This window comes from Bos grunniens, chromosome 4 (assembly GCF_055505025.1).
Source record: "Bos grunniens cultivar Pamir isolate PY7600 chromosome 4, Bosgru_T2T1.0, whole genome shotgun sequence".
NCBI lineage: Eukaryota > Metazoa > Chordata > Mammalia > Artiodactyla > Bovidae > Bos > Bos grunniens.
In genome coordinates, this window is record NC_141168.1 from 47,017,375 (window position 1) to 47,037,445 (window position 20,071).

Consider the following 20,071-nt stretch of genomic DNA (forward strand, 5'->3'; position numbering starts at 1 on the left):
GGCACTACTGGGATGTTGCTTTCTTTAAATTCTTTTCTCTTGTAGCTTCCAAAGCAATTTTTTCTGTTTATTGTTTTATTTCATTTCACCTCTGGCATTTTCACAGTGGTTCCTTTCTGGGTTCCTTTCTTATATATACCCTCAACTTTTTATATATTCTAACATGTTTTTATATCTCTTTTCATATCATCTGTTCTCCCTAGGCAATATCATGCATACCCATGGGTTCAATTATAGGTATGCTGAAGATTTCCAAATCTTTATATCCCAACCAGCCCCAGTATTCCAGATCATTTTGTTTGATTGCATCTTGGTTGTATGTCTCTGATTTTTCATGTAGAAATTCAAATTCTAAATAGTCAATATCCAGTTCATCATTATCACATCAAAACCTTATGCCCAACTCACTGACAAGACCCAATCAAAGATCTGAAAGTGACCCCTAAATTCCTGTGTTTTTACTCTCCATTTAAAATAAGCACTGAACAACTTAACATTGCAATGTTCATAGCAATTTACAAAATTGTTAATATTATTAAGATGTCAGTTATTTCCAATTTGACCTATATTTTCAACATGTTTACAATCAAAATTCTAGTGGTTACTTTGTGTTTATTTATAAACTGATTCTAAAGATTGTATGAAAAAGCAGAACACCTGGAGTAAGCATCGCATTATTAAAGAAAAAGAAGGACTTTTTGTAAAAAGGAGGACTAACATTGCTCAACCTTAAGACTAAGGACAAGGATAGAGTGATCGAGAAAGTGTGGTATTGAACAAAGGATAAAGAAATATGTCAATGGAACAGAATAGAGAGCCTTGAAATAGACCTACAGGAATAGAACCAACAAATATTTGATGAAAGGGCAAAGGCAATTTCGTAGAGAAAGGATAGTCTTCTCAACAAATTGTGCTGGAAAAAGAAGACATCCACAGACAACAAAGTGAATCTGCACATTGACTTTATACCTTTCACAACCATTAACTCAAGTAGATCATAGACCTAAGTGTGAAACGTAAAACTTTCAAACTTGTAGAAGATTACATAGGTGAAAAGCTTGGTGATCTTGGGTATGAAAATGAATTTGTGTATATGTGCCCTTGTGTGTGTGTGTGAAAATGTACATGACATAAAGCCTGATATTTTAACGACTTTTAAGTGTACAATTCAGTGGTTTCACATAGTTGTACAGGTAAATAGTTTTTAGATACAATACTAAAAGGATGATCCTTGAAAGAAAAACTTTAAAAGTAGGATTTTATTAAAATTAAAAATCTCTGCTGTGCAAAGACAGTGTCAAGAAATGAATGCACAGATATAAACTAGGAGAAAATATTTTCAAACACATCTACTAAACACACCCATTCAAAATATATGAATAACTATTAAAACTCAACAATATGGAAGAAACAACCCAATTAAAAAGTGATGAAAAAATTTGAACAGATAGCTTGTTAAGAATATTGGAAATAAAAGCAAAAATAAACAAATGGGACCTAATTAAACTTAAAAGCTTCTGCACAACAAAGGAAACTATAAGCAAGGTGAAAAGACAGCCTTCAGAATGGGAGAAAATAATAGCAAATAAAGCAATGACAAACAACTAATCTCAAAAATGTACAAGCAACTCCTACAGCTCAATTCCAGAAAAATAAATGACCCAATCAAAAAATGGGCCAAAGAACTAAATAGACATTTCTCCAAAGAAGACATACAGATGGCTAACACATGAAAAGATGCTCGAAATCATTCATTATCAGAGAAATGCAAATCAAAACCACTATGAGGTACCATTTCACGCCAGTCAGAATGGCTGCGATCCAAAAGTCTACAAGCTATAAATGCTGGAGAGGGTGTGGAGAAAAGGGAACCCTCTTACACTGTTGGTGGGAATGCAAACTAGTACAGCCACTATGGAGAACAGTGTGGAGATTCCTTAAAAAACTGGAAATAGAACTGCCTTATGATCCAGCAATCCCACTGCTGGGCATACACACTGAGGAAACCAGAAGGGAAAGAGACACGTGTACCCCAATGTTCATCGCAGCACTGTTTATAATAGCCAGGGCATGGAAGCAACCTAGATGTCCATCAGCAGATGAATGGATAAGAAAGCAGTGGTACATATACACAATGGAGTATTACTCAGCCATTAAAAATAATACATTTGAATCAGTTCTAATGAGGTGGATGAAACTGGAGGCTATTATACAGAGTGAAGAAAGCCAGAAAGAAAAACACCAATACAGTATACTAACGCATATATATGGAATTTAGAAAGATGGTAACAATAACCCTGTATATGAGACAGCAAAAGAGACACAGATGTATAGAACAGTCTTTTGGACTCTGTGGGAGAGGGAGAGGGTGGGATGATTTAGGAGAATGGCATTGAAACCTGTATAATATCATATAAGAAATGAATCGCCAGTCCAGTTTCGATGCAGGATACTGGATGCTTGGGGCTGGTGCACTGGGATGACCCAGAGGGATGGTACAGGGAGGGAGGAGGGTTCAGGATGGGGAACACGTGTATACCTGTGGTGGATTCATGTTGATATATGGCAAAACCAATACAATATTGTAAAGTTAAAAAATTAAATTAAAAAAAAGATATATAGATGGTAAATAAGCATATGAAGATATGTTCAATATTATGTCATTAGGGAACTACAAATTAAAACGAGATACTACTATACACCTGTTAGAATGGTAGAAACCCCAAACACACACGGAATGCTGTCAAAGTTACGGAGCAACAGGAACTGTTGTCCAGTTCAGTTCAGTCAGTTCAGTCGCTCAGTCGTGTCTCTTTGCAACCCCATGAATTGCAGCATGCCAGTCCTCCCTGTCCATTGCCAACTCCCGGTGTTCACTCAGATTCACATCCATCAAGTCGGTGATGCCATCCAGCCATCTCATCCTCTGTCATCCCCTTCTCCTCCTGCCCCCAATCCCTCCCAGCATCAGAGTCTTTTCCAATGAGTCAACTCTTCACATGAGGTGGCCAAAGGACTGGAGTTTCAGCTGTAGCATCATTCCTTCAAAGAACACCCAGGACTGATCTGGGTGATGGACTGATTGGATCTCCTTGCAGTCCAAGGGACTCATTGTTAATGGGAATCAAATATGGTACAGCTACTTCGCAAGACAGTTTGTAGTTTCTTGAAAACTAGGCATACCCTGACTAAATGATCCAGCAATCACACTTCTTGGTATTTATTAAAATGAGTTAAAAACTTATGTCCACACATAAAACACTATACTTTGGTATTTACAACAGTTTTATCCATAATTGCCAAAAATTGGAAGTAACCAAGATGTCTTTCTGTATGTGAATAGATAGCAAACTAAGGCAAACTCATATAATAGATTATACACAATAAAAAGAAATGAGCTATCAAGCCACAAAAAACATAGAGAAACCTTAAAGCATATTGCTAACTTAGAGAAGGCAGTCTAAAAAGATTACATACTGTATGATTCAACTGAATGACAAAAGATAAAAAAGTAAAAAGATCAGTGGTTTCCTTGGAGTTAGTGAGGTGGGGGATGAATCTGTAAACACAGGATATATTTAAGGAAGAGAAATTATTCTGTTATCATAGTGTATTGGTAGACATGGTATTGTGAATTCTTGTTGATTCACATTGATTCACAGTTGGTCCCCATTGATTCACAGTTGATCCCATAAAACTGTATAACACAAAGAGTGAACACTAATGTAAAATATGGACTGGAGTTAATAATGCATCAATGCATCATTCATCAGTGGTGGCAAAAGTACCACAGTAATACAAGATGTTTATAATAGAGAAAATTGAAGTGTCAGTGGAGCAAATATATGGAAATCTCAGCACTTTCTGTTAAATTCCTCTGCAAACCTAAAACTACTCTAAAATATAAAGTCAATCAACTTAAAGGAAAAGCAGAGTTTTTTCTTAAACTTGTCCATCCATGCTGGTACCCCCTCCGTCCAGAGCCACATTATAGCTCAGCTGTCTTGCTGTCATAGCCCTCCATCTAGTCAACTTGCCTTCAGTTCATTCAACTTGAGTACATCCTCCACACTGCTTCCAACTGTTTGCTTAAACACTGAAAAATGTATTATGGTATTTCACTGTTTCAAGTCATTTAGGTCCTGCCCACTTGCTCACTATTTAACCCATACTGTCTTTTATCATCTGGCAATAGCGAACTAATTACAACTTTGTGAACGCACTAAATGGTATGACATTTCTGTTGTGCTATTTTATTTGCTTGGGACACCCCTGACTCAACTACCCACCTGTACCTAGCAACTCACGCACTAGCTTATTCTTCTGAAACGTTAACTTTTCTTTGCATTTCTGTGCTCTTCTTCTGAATTCTAATGTTGAAGCCATTGGTTTGTCACCTGCTGGCTACACCACATGGGTGTGCTCCTCAAAGGCAAATGTGATAGATGTTTGTCTTTTCCCTGTTGCAGAGCCATCTTTATAATTATTAGGATCCAGGACAGAATTTTGTTCAAATAAGCATACATTTAATTTCCACATGTAAATTAAGCATACCACATGAGAAGAATGACTTATGCAATGGTGAACATATAATTCTCTCTAGGGGCAGAGTGGCAAAATATAATGTTTCATCTGCTAGATAAGAGAAGAAAATGAATAACTGATAACAAAGGAGAAGTTCAGGGGTGCTATTGGTTTTTTGAAAAAGAGAGTAAAAGTGATTACAGATGTGCTTAAGACCAACTAGGTATTAGATTTTAAAAGAGAATTAAAAAAAAGATGCGTCATGAGATTGACCCCTGACTCCAACAGTGATGCAAAGATGTGACAATAAGAGTCTGTGGAAGGGAAGTGGCAATGAAGATAAAATCAGAAGGCAAAAGGATGACAAAATTCAATGGTTTCTGGTGCTGAGTCCAAGGGACTGTGTCATGGCTCAGATTCTACCAGATCAGCAACCAGCACTGGGACAGCTGACAGACTATAAAATGACTTGCAGAAATGGCCTTTCCCATTAAAGAAAGAGAGATTTAATTTCAAATAAATTAAAATGATAGAAACTTTAATAAAGTTAGAACATTTTGACTACTATCACAACTCTTTAGGAGCACAGGCAGTCCTTTGCTATCTCACAATAGTTTTATTCTCACTTCAATGTGCTGTTACAATAAATAGACAATAAAATACATCACAAGCATCATGTTTTCATTTAAAATAGGTCGGTAAATTAAATAGAATCATGCTGTCAAATTAGTTGCAAAGATCTAAGTATTCTTCCAGTAATTATACCTAATGCATGATTTATTCCAGGACTATTAGTGATTAAAAATATTTTTTTCCTTTATTGATGCTCTCTTACTAATTATACCCCAACACGATTTACTTTTTGCTTATGAATAGATGATAACTATTAGCTGGACATTTTTTTCTCCTACACTAATGACACAACTCTGCAGGAAAACATTTATTTATTAAATAGATCTACAGTTTAAATGTAACAGCAAATCAGGAGCTCTTTTTCTTCTCTCCCTCTAGGATTTTAAAGCACTATCTCTCTATTGGAGTCTTCCTTTCCAGCATACATTTTACATAAGTTATCCTAACATTTGCCCTTTTACCAACCACTTTATTCTGGGCACATATCTTGATTTTCAGCCATTTCTCTCCTCCCTTCAAGAATTTCTTACTTAACCCCTGTAATTTGTCTTCTGCCAGGCTCTCTACAGACGTGGTTTTCTAAAAGGTCACTATTGACCTAGATCTTTCCACATCTGATAGAATCATCCTCCTTGACCTTCTGTGAGCTGTCTGCTGCACTGTCCCTGCATTTCCAAGTAAGCATGACCCTCATTCCAGAGAGGACCTGTAAGATTACTTAAAAGAAGTGAAATCATTCTAGAATAGGGGAAAGTTTTAAAATGTGAGTCACTTTTGAGGTAAGTTCTGTATTCTGTAACATAAAAGGTATTGAAGATATTTCTTTCTTGAAATGTTTTACTTCCTTATTGTTTGTGGTGATGATCAGCCATCTTTCTCTTATCTCATGCCTCATCTTTCTTTAGAAACCACTGACCCCATGACAACTTTTATTTCTTCTCTCCCTGAGAATCCCTTGAAAGATCAATAGTCAAGTCAGTGCTCTTCTCTCTGCACTTTCTGTCTGAGATACAAGCCACCCATCCCAGCTCTCTGTGGATGGAAAAAGAAGAAAATAAAACAACTAACTACTTTTATTATATCATAACTTATGCTCACTAATAGGTGAATGGGAGGAAATGATTAATCTATTTTAATCACAAATTGTTTATGCCTACATTCCTCTTTTTCATATAGAAAAATTATATTCTACATTGCGTTAGTTGTTGAGACAAGCAAACAAGAAACATCAAGTTGTTATGGTTATGCTGTCACCTCTCGTTATTTGGGACACTTGTGATTTGTTCCATGCAGTCATACCAAATCATAATGATAAAGGTTTTGTTTTTGTATTGAAATTGCTTATAATATGGCCAGCAACAGAAAGCATAAAATAGATGTGTCATTGCTACAGCCATGTAAAGACTTGTGCACCCATATGGATACAGGATGGTAGTTGATCATAGAGAAATAAACATGGTTTTCCTAAGAAACTGTTGAAAAGAAAAAATATTCATTATATTATTAATTATTGTTCAGATGATTCATGTTTGCTTTTTTTTTTCCTTCTGATAACTGACTTCCTGGTTGTGACAGTCCTAGAAGATTGAGATGTTTCCTTCTCTAGCCCCAGACAGGTGACCCATGCCACAACTTGTTGAAGTCTTGTTCTTCACCCAAATCAGGAGACTTCCTGGGAGCATCCACTCTTGCTCCCATTTCAATTCAGGAGATGAGTTCTGGTTACCTCCTGAGTACAGGTTACCTCCTATGCCACTTGGTAATTGCTGAGAGCTTTTGAAAGTTGTCAATGGCCCACTCCACTTGTCCGTTTTGTTTAGATTAAGTCTGAGATGTAGGACACAGTTCTGCCATGTTCTCACACTTGCAAGGGAATCCCTCACCCCAGGTTCATGGGAGAGGGCACAGAGTGCATGTGAATATATGCACACATTGCACCTTTCTTCTTCCCCAAATTAACCATTCTACCCCCAGTTCTCTCTAGCCTCAGTTCAGTTCAGCTGTGCAAGCATGTCCAACTCTTTGGATTATAGACCTGTGTTCTCAACCCTGAGGGTTACACTGGGGTTGAGCACCACTGCTCAGTCCCTTGTTAACTCAAGTATCATCTGGATCAACAGCATACACATTACTGGAAGCTTCAGTTTAGTCACTCAGTCATCTCTGACTCTTTGCAACTCCATGGACTACAGCACGCCAGGCTTCCCTGTCCATCACCAACTCCCAGAGCCTGCTCAAACTCATGTCCATCAAGTCAGTGATGCCATCCAACTATTTCATCTCATCTCATCTCGTCCCCTTCTCCTCCTGCCCCAGCATCAGGGTCTTTTCCTACGAGTCAGTTCTTCGCATCAGGTGCCTAAAGTACTGGAGTTTCAGCTTGAGAATCAGTCTTTCCAATGAATATTCAGGACTGATTTTCTTTAGGATTGACTGGATGATCTCCTTGCAGTCCAAGGGACTCTCAAGAGTCTTCTCCAACATCACAGTTCAAAAGCATCAATTCTTAGGCACTCAGCCTTCCTTCTGGTCTAGCTCCCACATGCGTACATGGCTACGGGAGAAACCATAGCTTTTACTAGACAGACCTTTGTCAATAAAGTAATGTTTCTGCTTTTTAATATGCTATTTAGGTTGGTCGTAGCTTTTCTTCTAAGGAGTAAGCATCTTTTAATTTCATGGCTGCAGTCACCATCTGCAGTGATTTTACTGTAGTGGTAGTGTTAGTCGCTCAGTCATGTCTGACTCTGCAGCCCCACAGAGCCAGGCTCCTCTGTCCATGGGATACTGCAGGAAAGAATACTTGAGTGGATTGCCATTCTCTACTCCAGAAGATCTTCCTGATCCAGGGATTAAACCCGGGTCTCCTGCATTGCAGGCAGATTCTTTACTGTCTTAGCCACCTAGAAAATAAAGTCTGTTACTGTTTCCATTGTTTCCCCATCTATTTGTCAGAGTCAAAAATCTTGTCTAACAGCAAGACAAATTCTGGCTTTATCTATGCACACATACACACACAGACAAACCCAAAAGGTTGGTCACTCAGTTATGTGTAACTCATTGCAACCCCATGGACTCTAGCCCACCAGGCTCCTCTGTCCATGGAAATCTCCAGTCAAGAATACTGGAGTTGCTTGCCATCCGCTTTTCCAAGGGATCTTCCTGACCCAGGGATCAAATCCAGGTCTCCTGCACTGCAGGCAGATTCTTTACCATCCGAGCCACAAGGGAAGCCCTTATCTATTCATGCATATCCCTTAATCAATTGAAAATCTCTATCTTTAAAACTCAGAATCTTAAAAATTTAAAACGTTTTCAGCTATGGATTCTTCCTAAGGCACTAGGAATCTTCCCCTGTTAACAAGGGAGTCTCAGTGACTGTAACAGAAAGTCTGGGAAAAGCTTATCAACTTATATTTCACATGCCACTCTACCATAGATATCTCATAATATACAAAAATATTCCAAATATACTTAGTGGTAGATATACTTAGTGGTAATGATTAATATAAATTTTCATGTAAAACATCACTGAGTTTATAGTTCATCAGTATATTTTCACATATTAAGAAAATAACTTAACTCTCATCAGGCATGATGATAAAAAGTGATCCTCAGTATTAAAAGAATTAGAAATTACTGCAGCTTATGACACTAATTATAAATAAAAATTGTTTATATGTTAGCTAATATTTAAAACTAGCAGGCTAATTTTTCATTTGGACTGCATTCTTGAAAATTTACCCATTTTCTTCATTTTACTTTTAATAACCAAGTTTTTAACAACTATAGCTCCATCTCAGAATATGTTCTTTATCTGAGTTCCATAATGATATTTACAATTTCTGCTGAACACTTCCAGTAGGAATCACAGTCATCAAATGCCTTTAGCTCCAAACCAAAGTATTCATCTCCAAAATAAAACTTCTGGTGTCCAAAGTATATTCAGTGACATCGCCTGCCTGCAATGATGTTACCATCTCCTGCTTAGAGAACTGATCTATCTTTTGTTCCCCCTATTCTAGTCCTTCCTCCATATTTAACTGGTCCTCTTTCCATTTTATAAAACATAGCACTGAATTGCCTTTTCACTCATAAATTTTTCCTACCACATCTCAGTCCAGGCTTTTTTAAACCTCATGTCTGCATTGCCACAATAACATTCTACCTGGTCTCCCCACTTTCCAGCACATCTTGGTAGAAGTAATGGACTTTTGTAAAATATACTTTTTTTGTCTTATTTTATTTCTCTTCACTGGGATTCAAAATAGCTTTAATTGTATTACCAATTATTCATTTAGAAGTCTGATAGTCAAACCTCTCGGTTAAGAGTCTCCACTTTTCTCATCTAACTCTCCTGTTTCTCCCTACATGAACTCTCTGCCTCCAGCTAGCCTCCAAAGGCATTCATTCATGGTCACTTGCCCATCCCTCCTTTTAGCTTATATCATATATCTTACCTTAAAAGCGTTTTGTATTTTCTTGTTCTATTCCTATGTATTCTAAAATACTGAATTTTACTTCTCTAACTTCTGAATGCTAAATTGAGTGGTATAGAGCCATAGACTATGAGCATCTTGCTGTGTCACTTGATTTAAAACACTGAAAAAGTAGCACATAATACTAAACATCCTTAGAGCTGCTATAGTATAAACACTAGTTCCCAAGAGTTTAAATAATTACATAAAGTGTCGCAGAAACCTCATGATAAATGGGTATGTTTTTAACAGCTGTCCACCAAGAAAACAAAAATGTAATGTTAAATTATATGTCATAAATCTATTAAATTTGCTTTGAATTCATGCTTCAGCAAGTGTGTCCTGAGGGCCTTCACATGCTGAACTCCATGCTAGGTACTACATATAAAGTAGGCGCTAAGACTGACACCACCTCTGCCCTCTTGCAACTTATATTTCATTTAGAAGTTCTTTTAAATAAACTGATAGCATTATCCAAAAATTAAATGTAAAAAGCAATATAATTTTTGCATTGTGTACACACTAGTTATTTAAAATGAATTACTTCTGATTCTACATACAAAATTAGTCAACTTTTTGTATAGTCAACTTTCCTCTTACAGGAAATTGAAATTTTTACTCCTTTTATAAATGTGAGCTAATTTGCTTTATAGTTTTAAAAGTGAAAAATAATTGAGATATTTGATCATTATAAATAGATATGATTGTATATTTTAAGAGGGGTAGCTATTTATGTTCACCTCTAACATCACACTAAGTTTAATGAATGCAGATTACTGTAAAGAGTTTGAGGATAGCAATATTGTCATGAATGAAATATATCTGATAATGCAAAATACTCACTTCTGACCTGTCTGTGTGAATGCCAACCGTGCCAAATTGGCAATCTGCACACCATGCAAATAGCTCAAAGCTAAGCTTGCCTGCTGGAGGAGCTAGTGTATATAATGAATACAGATTATTGAGTTTTGCTGTAGTGACTGTGAGGAAATGAGATGCTTTGGAGTGTTCGTATGCACTAAAACTGCTACATTAAAGGATTTCATTCTGAAATTGTATTGCTTTTTGTATTCCATTAATGAATTCTAGTTTGAAGAAAAATGATTAAAATAAAAAGAATGGGTTCCTTTATTTCCAGCAGTAGCTTGATATAAATTACATTTGAAAGTTTTTGATGAAACAGAGGTAAAATATGTATCTAATATCAATATAAGCCTGATATACATATATCATACACATGGTATATAACCTTGAAACTACCTTGACAATATGGTTTATTGCTGTCATTTTCCTGAGAAAAAATATGTTGGTAAAATACATGTGCTTCATACACTAGTTAAATACACTAGTTAAATTAATCTGAGGTGATTTAAATGCATACTTTTACCCTCCACCTGGATTACAGGTTTCAAAATTTACCTTCTTTAAACTGTGCTATATGAGTCAACATCCAAAGGTTGAAGCCTCTCCAAGATTGAAAAAAAAAAAAAAGAGTAACAACACTTTTGTGCAAGTGTCTTGGGACTGCCATGAGGTCATCTCTGCAGATAGTTTGGTTCAGATATCACACCACCGAGTTACTATACCCAACCTGCTTCAGCTTTGCATCTCTGAGTCTGACTTTCATCTTTATAACTTCACTAACACTTCTAAAACTAGAGGTGTGCCTTATTCTTGGCAGTTGATGTCTTACCTCAAAATCCCAGTCCAAATCCTACTGAGCATTTTCCCCCAGGCAGAGATCTCTCCACAAGAAAACCATGGAGATGATTTGGCCCTGAACTCGTGATCACTACTCCAATCCACCACCTACAGCACTTCCATTTTATAGGTTTGATACCCATGATGCCCATCTCTGCCTAAACCTCCAGCTCCTTGTGTTTGTCACATCTGAATACCATTTTTCTTTCACTATGTCTTGTCCCAGTCCCTAGGACTGAGTCTATTTCTTCGAGGCTGCTCCTTTCCCAGGGAACAGGGAGATTTCAAAACACGTCTCCATATATATAAGACATTAGGACATGTAATTTAACATTTTGGGGAAAATAATTTGCATTCTATTCTCCCTTTTACCTTTTTTTCTTGCACAGCAATCGTTAGATCATCACTTCAAAGAAAGGATATAAAGTTATGATGTAGCATAAGAGCAGGTACTTCACAGGTCTTAGCTCTATGATCTCACTTTCTGGGGGTGTCCTCAAGGATTTCCAATACAAAGTTCATCACAGTATCTAGCTAGTCTATTGTTTTGTTCTTAGCATATTTCTGAACAAAACACTCAGTTTAGAAAAAAAAAAACTGATATAACACAAGGTGTTTATTAATAACTGTCTCAGTTACTATATTTCCACATGTCCTGAATGCACTGATAGAATCCAGGCATTTCATTTAAGAAAATATTTCAGCTAAATTCAAATTTTACTATAGGGAAAAGTTGATTAAGGTATTTATGATTAAAGCTTTCAGAAGGATTGGTTTATCTATGCTCATTATGGCCATGGGTAAAAATGGAAATTTCAATGGACTTAGAACAGGTATCTGAGCAAGTAAACAATTATTTATTGAAATTATAACATCCTGGCAGTTTACAGTCTAGAATCATGGGCTTTTCTCTGTCATTCTGTTTTGTACCCAAAGGTGGAAAGGTAAGAGTTTAGGGAGTATAGAAAGCATATGTGGTATAGGAAGAGCATGAAATTCAAAGTTAGACAACTGGGATTTGAGTGCAGAGCCACTGAATGGCCACATTAAGATGGCCGCATTAATGGGCACATTAAGATAACTACTCTGTACCTCAGTTTCTTCATTAGCAAAACTTACTAAATGCTTTTTGCTTTGCACAGAATTTGTAAGGATAGCATGGTGATTAAGAACATGCATTTTGAAGGTAATCCAGGGCTTGAACCTAGGCTCCCTTTCTTACTGTGTATGATCTTAGACAACTTACATCTCAGCCTCCCTTGACCCCCACATCCCAGATTTAAAATTGAGATATAAATTGTTCATTGATCCTACTTCAAAGGATTTTTTGTAAAAGATTATACTTGATAATATATGTAAAATGTGAAGTTTTTGAGTCATTGTCCAAGCTAGTACACTATCAGCATTAAATATAATTATTACATTATTATGGAACTTTGGAATTTTTTTAAAATGCTAAGTATATGACAGCTCAATGATATGATGAGGCAATCACAACTTTATCAAAGCAGATAATTTTACTGAAAAGTTTTATAAACAGTTTATGCAAAAAGGGGGTGGTTCATTTGCAATAAAACAAAATTTCCTTCAAGAAACTTCATCATAAGATAAATCAGAGTTTGCAAGTTTGTGAGATGTCCAACTCAATAAAGTCCTTCACAAATTTATGTAAATGAGAATATTTCTACAATGATATAATCAAGGTTCTGAATTATAATTTTTTAATTGTCATGATGAAAAGGAAAAGTTACAATTTTACATAACCTCCTGCTTGTTCTGCCTCTGTAACTCAGCTTGCTCCTTGCAAAGTCTGGATCATGTAGGTCACTGTAGTCTCAGAAAGTGGGGACTTACAATAATAGGAACTGGAGCTTATCTCACTCACCCTTGTCCTGTTCTTCACAATTGCTCAGCCCCTGCAAACCTGCTTAATCATGCCTGTCCCTGTAAAGGTCAGGCATACCCTTCCCCATCTTGACTGCTGTTCCCTTCACAAAAACCCTTTGTTTAAACCAGCCTATTAGAAGCTAGTGTTGCCCGTTATAGTCTGTCTATAAAAACTTTGTAACCACTTTGTTCCAGGCTCAGAGCTTGGAGTATTAACTCCTCTGGGCCTGCCTCTGTAATAAACCTGAGTTCACCAACTCTCTGAGTGTGGTGTTTGGTTTCTTGATCACTGGTTTCTGCAACAGTGATAGGGATCCTATTGCTTCCAAAATATAAACTGTTATTATGTTTCTATTGATTTCTTGTTAGGTTTTGAGTTGAAAGCTTTTGTGATTTTCTATAATAACTTTCAAACCATATACTTATTGGTTTATGCTGATACATTCTTCTATTTAACTGATAGTCTCCAGCTTGGTTCTTTTCGCCTAAATTATTTAATACTTGTCATCATTTAAGTTGATTGAGTGCCTCTTAGTACTCACACTCAAACTTTCTTCTCCTTGAATCAGGTTTCATTGCCCTTCATTATTTCCTCTGCTTCCAATCCCAGCTTCATTTGCAGACTCAGAAATTTTGTTTCACTGCTTTCATCCAACTCATTTATGTGTATTACAAACATCCACACTGCTGAAATTGATCTGTGGCCCAAGTACAAGAAAATTCAGCCTTCAAGTGAAATAAGCCAGCAAGAAAGTCATTGCAACAGAGTGTGTGCTTTGCTCTGAAGCAGTCACAACAACCCTTCAAATGGTTAAAAGGCAAGTGAGGAGGACTAAAGGGAGCAAGGGAAGATGAGGTCCACCTGGAGATGCAGCTGCACGTTTCCCATTAATTTCGGTTGGGGACTCAGCATGAACTTGAATATAGGATTTAGCTGGAAGCAATCTGTGAGGCTTTGAGGATGTTGGTCTTTGCAATTGAAACGACTTTCATGATAAGCAAAGATTAAGGATCAGTGATGCCAAGGATGAAATGTAAGGTGGGAATAATTCAACACTGCATGCATGAGGATGACAGGAGGATCTGAGGAAGTGTCTGCTGGGACTGTCTGCAGCTGAATAAAATACCCAATTTCATGGTATAATTTAAACTTGATTTCCTTTTATATACATGTAGTACCCTATAAATGGATCAGTTTGTCAGCCATCTAGATTAAAAGTAGCTAATAAACTCAGAAAACGTACATGTATGATAAAAATTACTTTGAAGAGGAGTGCAATAGGAAACCTGCATTCAAAAGTACAAATGAAATAGATAATCTAATTTTAAGGGGTACAGAAAAAATTAAGACATCTTTCTGAAATTCCATACTTATCTTTCAGACTAAATTATTTTAAAATCAGGAACTGAAAAACAAACAAAAAAAAAACAACACTCACCAAAAAAACAATTTGGCAGCAATAGCAGCAAACATATTACTTCTCATACTACAATGTATAGGTCACTTTGGGTCAAAAAAGACCACAAAAAGCAACCAAAGAAGGCTCTAGGCAACTCCAAGGAAAAGGCGCATTTGATAAGAACTACTGGTCAACACCTGCCACATGATCAATGTTCCCATTGAGTGCTCCTTGGACAACTGTATGTCCATGGTTCCTTTCTGCCTATCAGACTTGTCTCATCCTTGCCTGTATCACCAGACCTGTCATACTTCTTCCTGGTGTTCAGTTTTGATACTTATTTATCTGGTCAAGCCTTAGATTAATACATTTCTTATTTGCTGGGATATTGATTTTTCAAACTGGGCTCTGCAGGGATGGATTTTTAATAAGCCCTACAGGAAGCTATAGGAGACCTGCAGAAGTTCAACCAAAAACATTTTTGTATATATTTTTAAAGAGTTAAAAAACTTGAAAGAAAAAAAATACAAATGTATTGTGTATCAAATTTTAATATGTTAGAGATCCCATTTGCTAACTTCTGTAGTATAATTTAATTTTATACAGATCTTGAAACAGTTTTCTTGCTTTCCCATAGCATATACTTAAACTTTTGTAAGCTTATCACTGATTATGAAAAATGATCATTTACACTGAATTTTGTTTCATACTTGTGCATGTCTGTATAATCATTGGTCTAACATCAGGCAAGACCCACATATACCTTTCAAAATATACTCTCATTTTGGCACAACTGTCTCTTGTACAACCATAAATAATAGAACATATTGTATTGTGACAATAGAAGTTTATGAGAATTTTCATGTTTATATTTTTTGGAATGCTTACCTTTTAGCTTTTCCATTTATGAAAAATGTAGTCCATGATAGATATTTCTAGAGACTTAACTCTGAAACAAAGAGTATTGCTGCTCTCCTTTAAATGTTTTCAATCAGATTAAATTGAATCATATCCTCCGACTACAAGTCAAATTATTTTTTTAGGTCTGTTGTCATAGGCACTGACTTTTTAACGTGAATTTTAATAGCACCAATCTTGTATAAGCAAAATAAAGAATTCAACTCATACTGAAATTGATATAAAGGTGCAATCATCATTTATGTTTTGGAAAACAGGCACAGACTCAAAATGTATAAACAAGCTTTTACTATTAATAAGAACTACATTGTAGGAATGGAGGAATGTGCCCATTGTCAGAGTCTATTAAATAACTGCACCTCAGGTGCAAATGCATCAAAATTCCTTGTTTTTCCTTGTTATAAAAATTACCTGAACATACTCACACCATCCATTTTCAGATTCCTCTCCATTATAGGTTATTACAAAAATATTAAAGTATAACATATTTTAAATGAGGTCAGACGTGTTTTGGGTTTCCTCCCCACCCCCAGCTTTACTGAGATATAATCAACACATAATGTTGTATAAGTTGGGCTTCTACAGCTGGTACATATATGTGTGTGTGTGTGTGTGTGTGTGTGTGTGTGTGTGTGTGTGTGTGTGTGTGTGTGTGTGTGTGTATACCTGGTAGCTCAGCTGGTAAACAATCTGCCTGCAATGTAGGATACCCTGGTTCAACTTCTGGGTCAGGAAGATCCTCAGGAGAAAGTATAGGTTAACCACTCCAGTATTCTTGGGCTTCCCTGGTTGTATAAATTGAATTTGCATTACCACAAAAGTTTACTTAACACATTCAACACTTCACATTGTGTGTGTGTGTGTGTGTGTGTGTGTGTGTGTTTACTGAGAACATTAAAGATCTACTCTCTTAGCAATTTCAAGTATATAATAGAATATTGGGAAATTTTAGGGCGGTTGCAACTGTTCTGTCTGACACTGTAGGGGTCAATAATGAAGCTATGGAGTTGTCAATACTCATAGACTAAGGCAGAACAAGCAAACTTTAAATTTTAAGACTTAAAAAATCATTTAGAAGTTTGAGGGGTTTCTAGAATGGAATGTGATAAAATAATTTCACTATATTTCAAATTATGAAACAATCTCACTTCAAGAATAGAGGGGGAGTGTGCTGCCCTGACTAACTTTAGAGATGAGAGGGGTCCTCAAGACTAGAGGCAAGGGGACTTGTACACAGCACTGTATTTTAGTTGAAGAACTTATTCCCCACGGTGATAGAGGTAATAGTTCTGAAACTACTTTTCATGTATACTGGAAAAGTAAGTAAATGGGTTAGAGTCAGTTTTCTTACAGTCAGAGTGGGAGATCATAGACAAATAAGAGAAAGCTAGGATTCATGTGGTCATAGGTCAAAGTTGGAGAGAACAGAATGAACCCCTTTTTAGTCTAGTATAGATATCTGTGGTTACACATAAAAATTTATAGATCTAGACTCTTTGTGACTCCATGGACTGCAGCCCATGAGGCTTCTCTGCCCATAGAATTTTATAGGTAAGAACAGTGGAGTGGATAGCCATTCCCTTCTCCAGGGGAAGTTCCTGACCCAGGGATTAAACCTGGGTCTCCTGCATTGCAGGAAGATTTTTCACTGCCTGAGCCACCAGGTAAGCCCTTGCATGGGTTAGTATGCACATATTAAAAACCAAGATGTAAATGTTAGGTATACTCATTGCTACTGATGTGCCATTGCTTCTAGGCTGTTTCAACTGAAACAGCAGGGAAAATAATGACAAGAATGGAAGTATGTAAAGGGGCCAAAAAAACAATGGAAAGAGCTCCCAATGGTCAAAACTGGAAAAGTCTGAGCAACCAAATAAATATTGGAACATAACCCAAAGTATAAAATAAATATTTAAAGTCCATATAACATGAATAAATAGGGAGAACAGAGAATTTTTCTGTCTCTAACAATTGCACATACTCTATGTAGAGACTGACCACCCAAGCAGGTAGAACATAAGATTCTGAACAGGCACTTGTTGATGAAGGAAAAGGAAATAAACACAAAATGCCTGGAACTCACAGTTTCACTCATTTACTGAAACCCTGTGTGGGAAGCCCTGAGCAGACGGTGTGGCATAGGAAGGCACAGAATCTTGGTGGGTGGTTTCAGTGAAAAGAAGAAGAGGCCACGGAGTGGAAGTGAAGACACAAGCCAGCTCATTACTACTATGTACCATTGCTCCTGGCAAAATATATTCAAAGTCCTAGGAACCAAGTGTTTATTCTCTTTCAATTAATAAGACTGTGTCATGTTTTATTTTTTGTACATACTTTTAGTTTGAGGCTACTTACTTATCTGTGCTCTGTTTTTACTCAGATGTATTTACTCACAGCTGTGAGATTATTCATCCCCCCAAACTAAGGCAAATCTGGTGGAAGATTTTTATAAAATAATAAACCATTTGCCTTACAGTAAAGGTGAAACCTGTTATTACTACTGTTACTGTTTTAGTCAGGTCTTACCATGTTTGGCTTTCCTGTGGCTCAGTCGGTAGAGAATCAGCCTGCAATGCAGGAAACCTGGATTCGATCCCTGGTTGGGAAGATCCCCTGGAGAAGAGCATGGCACCCACTCTAGTATTTTTGCCTTGAGAATTCCATGGACAGAGGAGCCTGGTGGGCTATAGTCCATGGGTTGCAAAGAGTCAGACATAACTGAGTGACTAACTACCCTACCATGTTTGAAAGAAAATTGTTGGTTTCTCTTTAAAATGATGTGATTTGCATCTAATTTACATCTAAGTTAGCTAATTTGAAAGACTTTAATTGCTTTACTTTCCCTTACTGACATTACCCAAGGTGATTGACAACCCTAAACCCATACAATTTTAGCCTTGCTCCAAACTGTTTTGATAAAAATGAAGTAGAATTCATAAAAAGATAAAATGAAGGATATAATGAAAATTAGATAAAAGTAATAAGTAAATCTGCTCTTTGCTGCTCAATGCACGTCCAAACTTTCCTCAAAAGTGTTACTTGCTGTCTTTTATTCTGAATGACACATGTGTTCCCTCAGCATTTTTGCATTTGACTCAGTCTGTATCAGTCTGTGCTTATTAATTGTTTATTAAATGTTTTTGGTGCCTTAATATCGTGCGCAGGTAAGTGTGCATGTCTCTGCCTTACACATGTATGCATGTGTTTGTATTCAGTCTACCAAAATAAATCACAAAACTCTTTAAGATCAGCATAGTATCTTTGAATTTTATGAAGGGTAAAGGAGGTATAGAAAAGCCTTTACATTATAAGAGGTCATATTATGGAGGTCCTTTGTATTATGGGGAACTGAGAAGGCAATGGCACCCCACTCCAGTACTCTTGCCTGGAAAATCCCATGGATGGAGGAGCCTGGTAGGCTGTGGTCCATGGGGTCGCTAAGATTTGGACACGACTGAGCGACTTCCCTTGCACTTTTCACTTTCATGCATTGGAGAAGGAAATGGCAACCCACTCTAGCGTTCTTGCCTGGAGAATCCCAGTGGGAGCCTGGGGGGGCTGACGTCTATGGGGTCACACAGAGTCGATACAACTAAAGTGACTTAGCAGTAGCAGAGCAGTCCAACATTCCCAAATAACCAGATAGGTTTTCTTGATAAAGTAGTCAGTAATGCTGAATGTTCTATTTTCCTACCTTTATACTCTAATAATCATCATGAGGCAACTGATTATACAGAAGTAGTCAAGAAACTAAAACTACACTTATATACAATGATTTGGTTTAAATTTACTTTGTCAACCTTTTTTGATAACCCTTCTTTCCTATATGCTAAACATTTTTACTATTCATTTAGGAGATAAAGAGAAAGAAAATAATCACATCTTGAAAACCCTGAGTATCAATCACTATCCCCTGATACATTTAATCTCTTCTTATATCTTTCTAACATTTTTATTTTCATATTTATTCAGGCCACAAATATTTATTGAACACTTACTATATGCAAGGAAGCCTTCTATAAGCTAGAGCTATAGAAATGAACAAAACAGAAATTTTAACATGTGGACATTTCATTCTCTTCCTGCTTGGATACTGAAATTTTGATGAGAAAAAGTTAATATATAAGGCATGAATGCAATCAATTATCCACCACTAATTAATGATAAGAAGAGAAAGCCCAGTTGCCCACTAGATATTTAAAGCTCAGAATATGCTTTCAGTTTCTTTTTGTGTTTCACAGTTATAATGACTAACTGTATTTGTTTTACTTTCTCTAAATTTAACAACTACTTTAAAAATCTGAGAAAAAACTCAGGCCTCGTAATTTTTTTCTAACCAATCCAAATATATAGATCTCTGGAAGGTTCTTCTTCATAGATTCCAGATAGTTCAGCCTAGAATCCATTCTAGGTAAATACTGTCTCGCTGAGGATTATTCAGTGTAATTTTCCTTAAGAATCAGTACATGGAAAAGGGAACTCTCTTACACTGTTGGTGGGAATGCAAACTAGTACAGCCACTATGGAGAA

The 20,071-nt window shown here is 36.6% G+C and overlaps 1 protein-coding gene and 1 pseudogene across 10 annotated transcripts in view; one reads left to right on the forward strand and one right to left on the reverse strand.

The window, feature by feature from the left end:
• Positions 1–20,071, reverse strand: part of ZNF804B (zinc finger protein 804B) — a 517,429-nt gene that overhangs the window by 198,123 nt on the left and 299,235 nt on the right. The gene's annotated exons all lie outside the window — the stretch shown is intronic.
• The window catches only part of LOC147374052 (zinc finger protein 124-like), an 86,885-nt pseudogene that overhangs the window by 211 nt on the left and 66,603 nt on the right, over positions 1–20,071 (forward strand).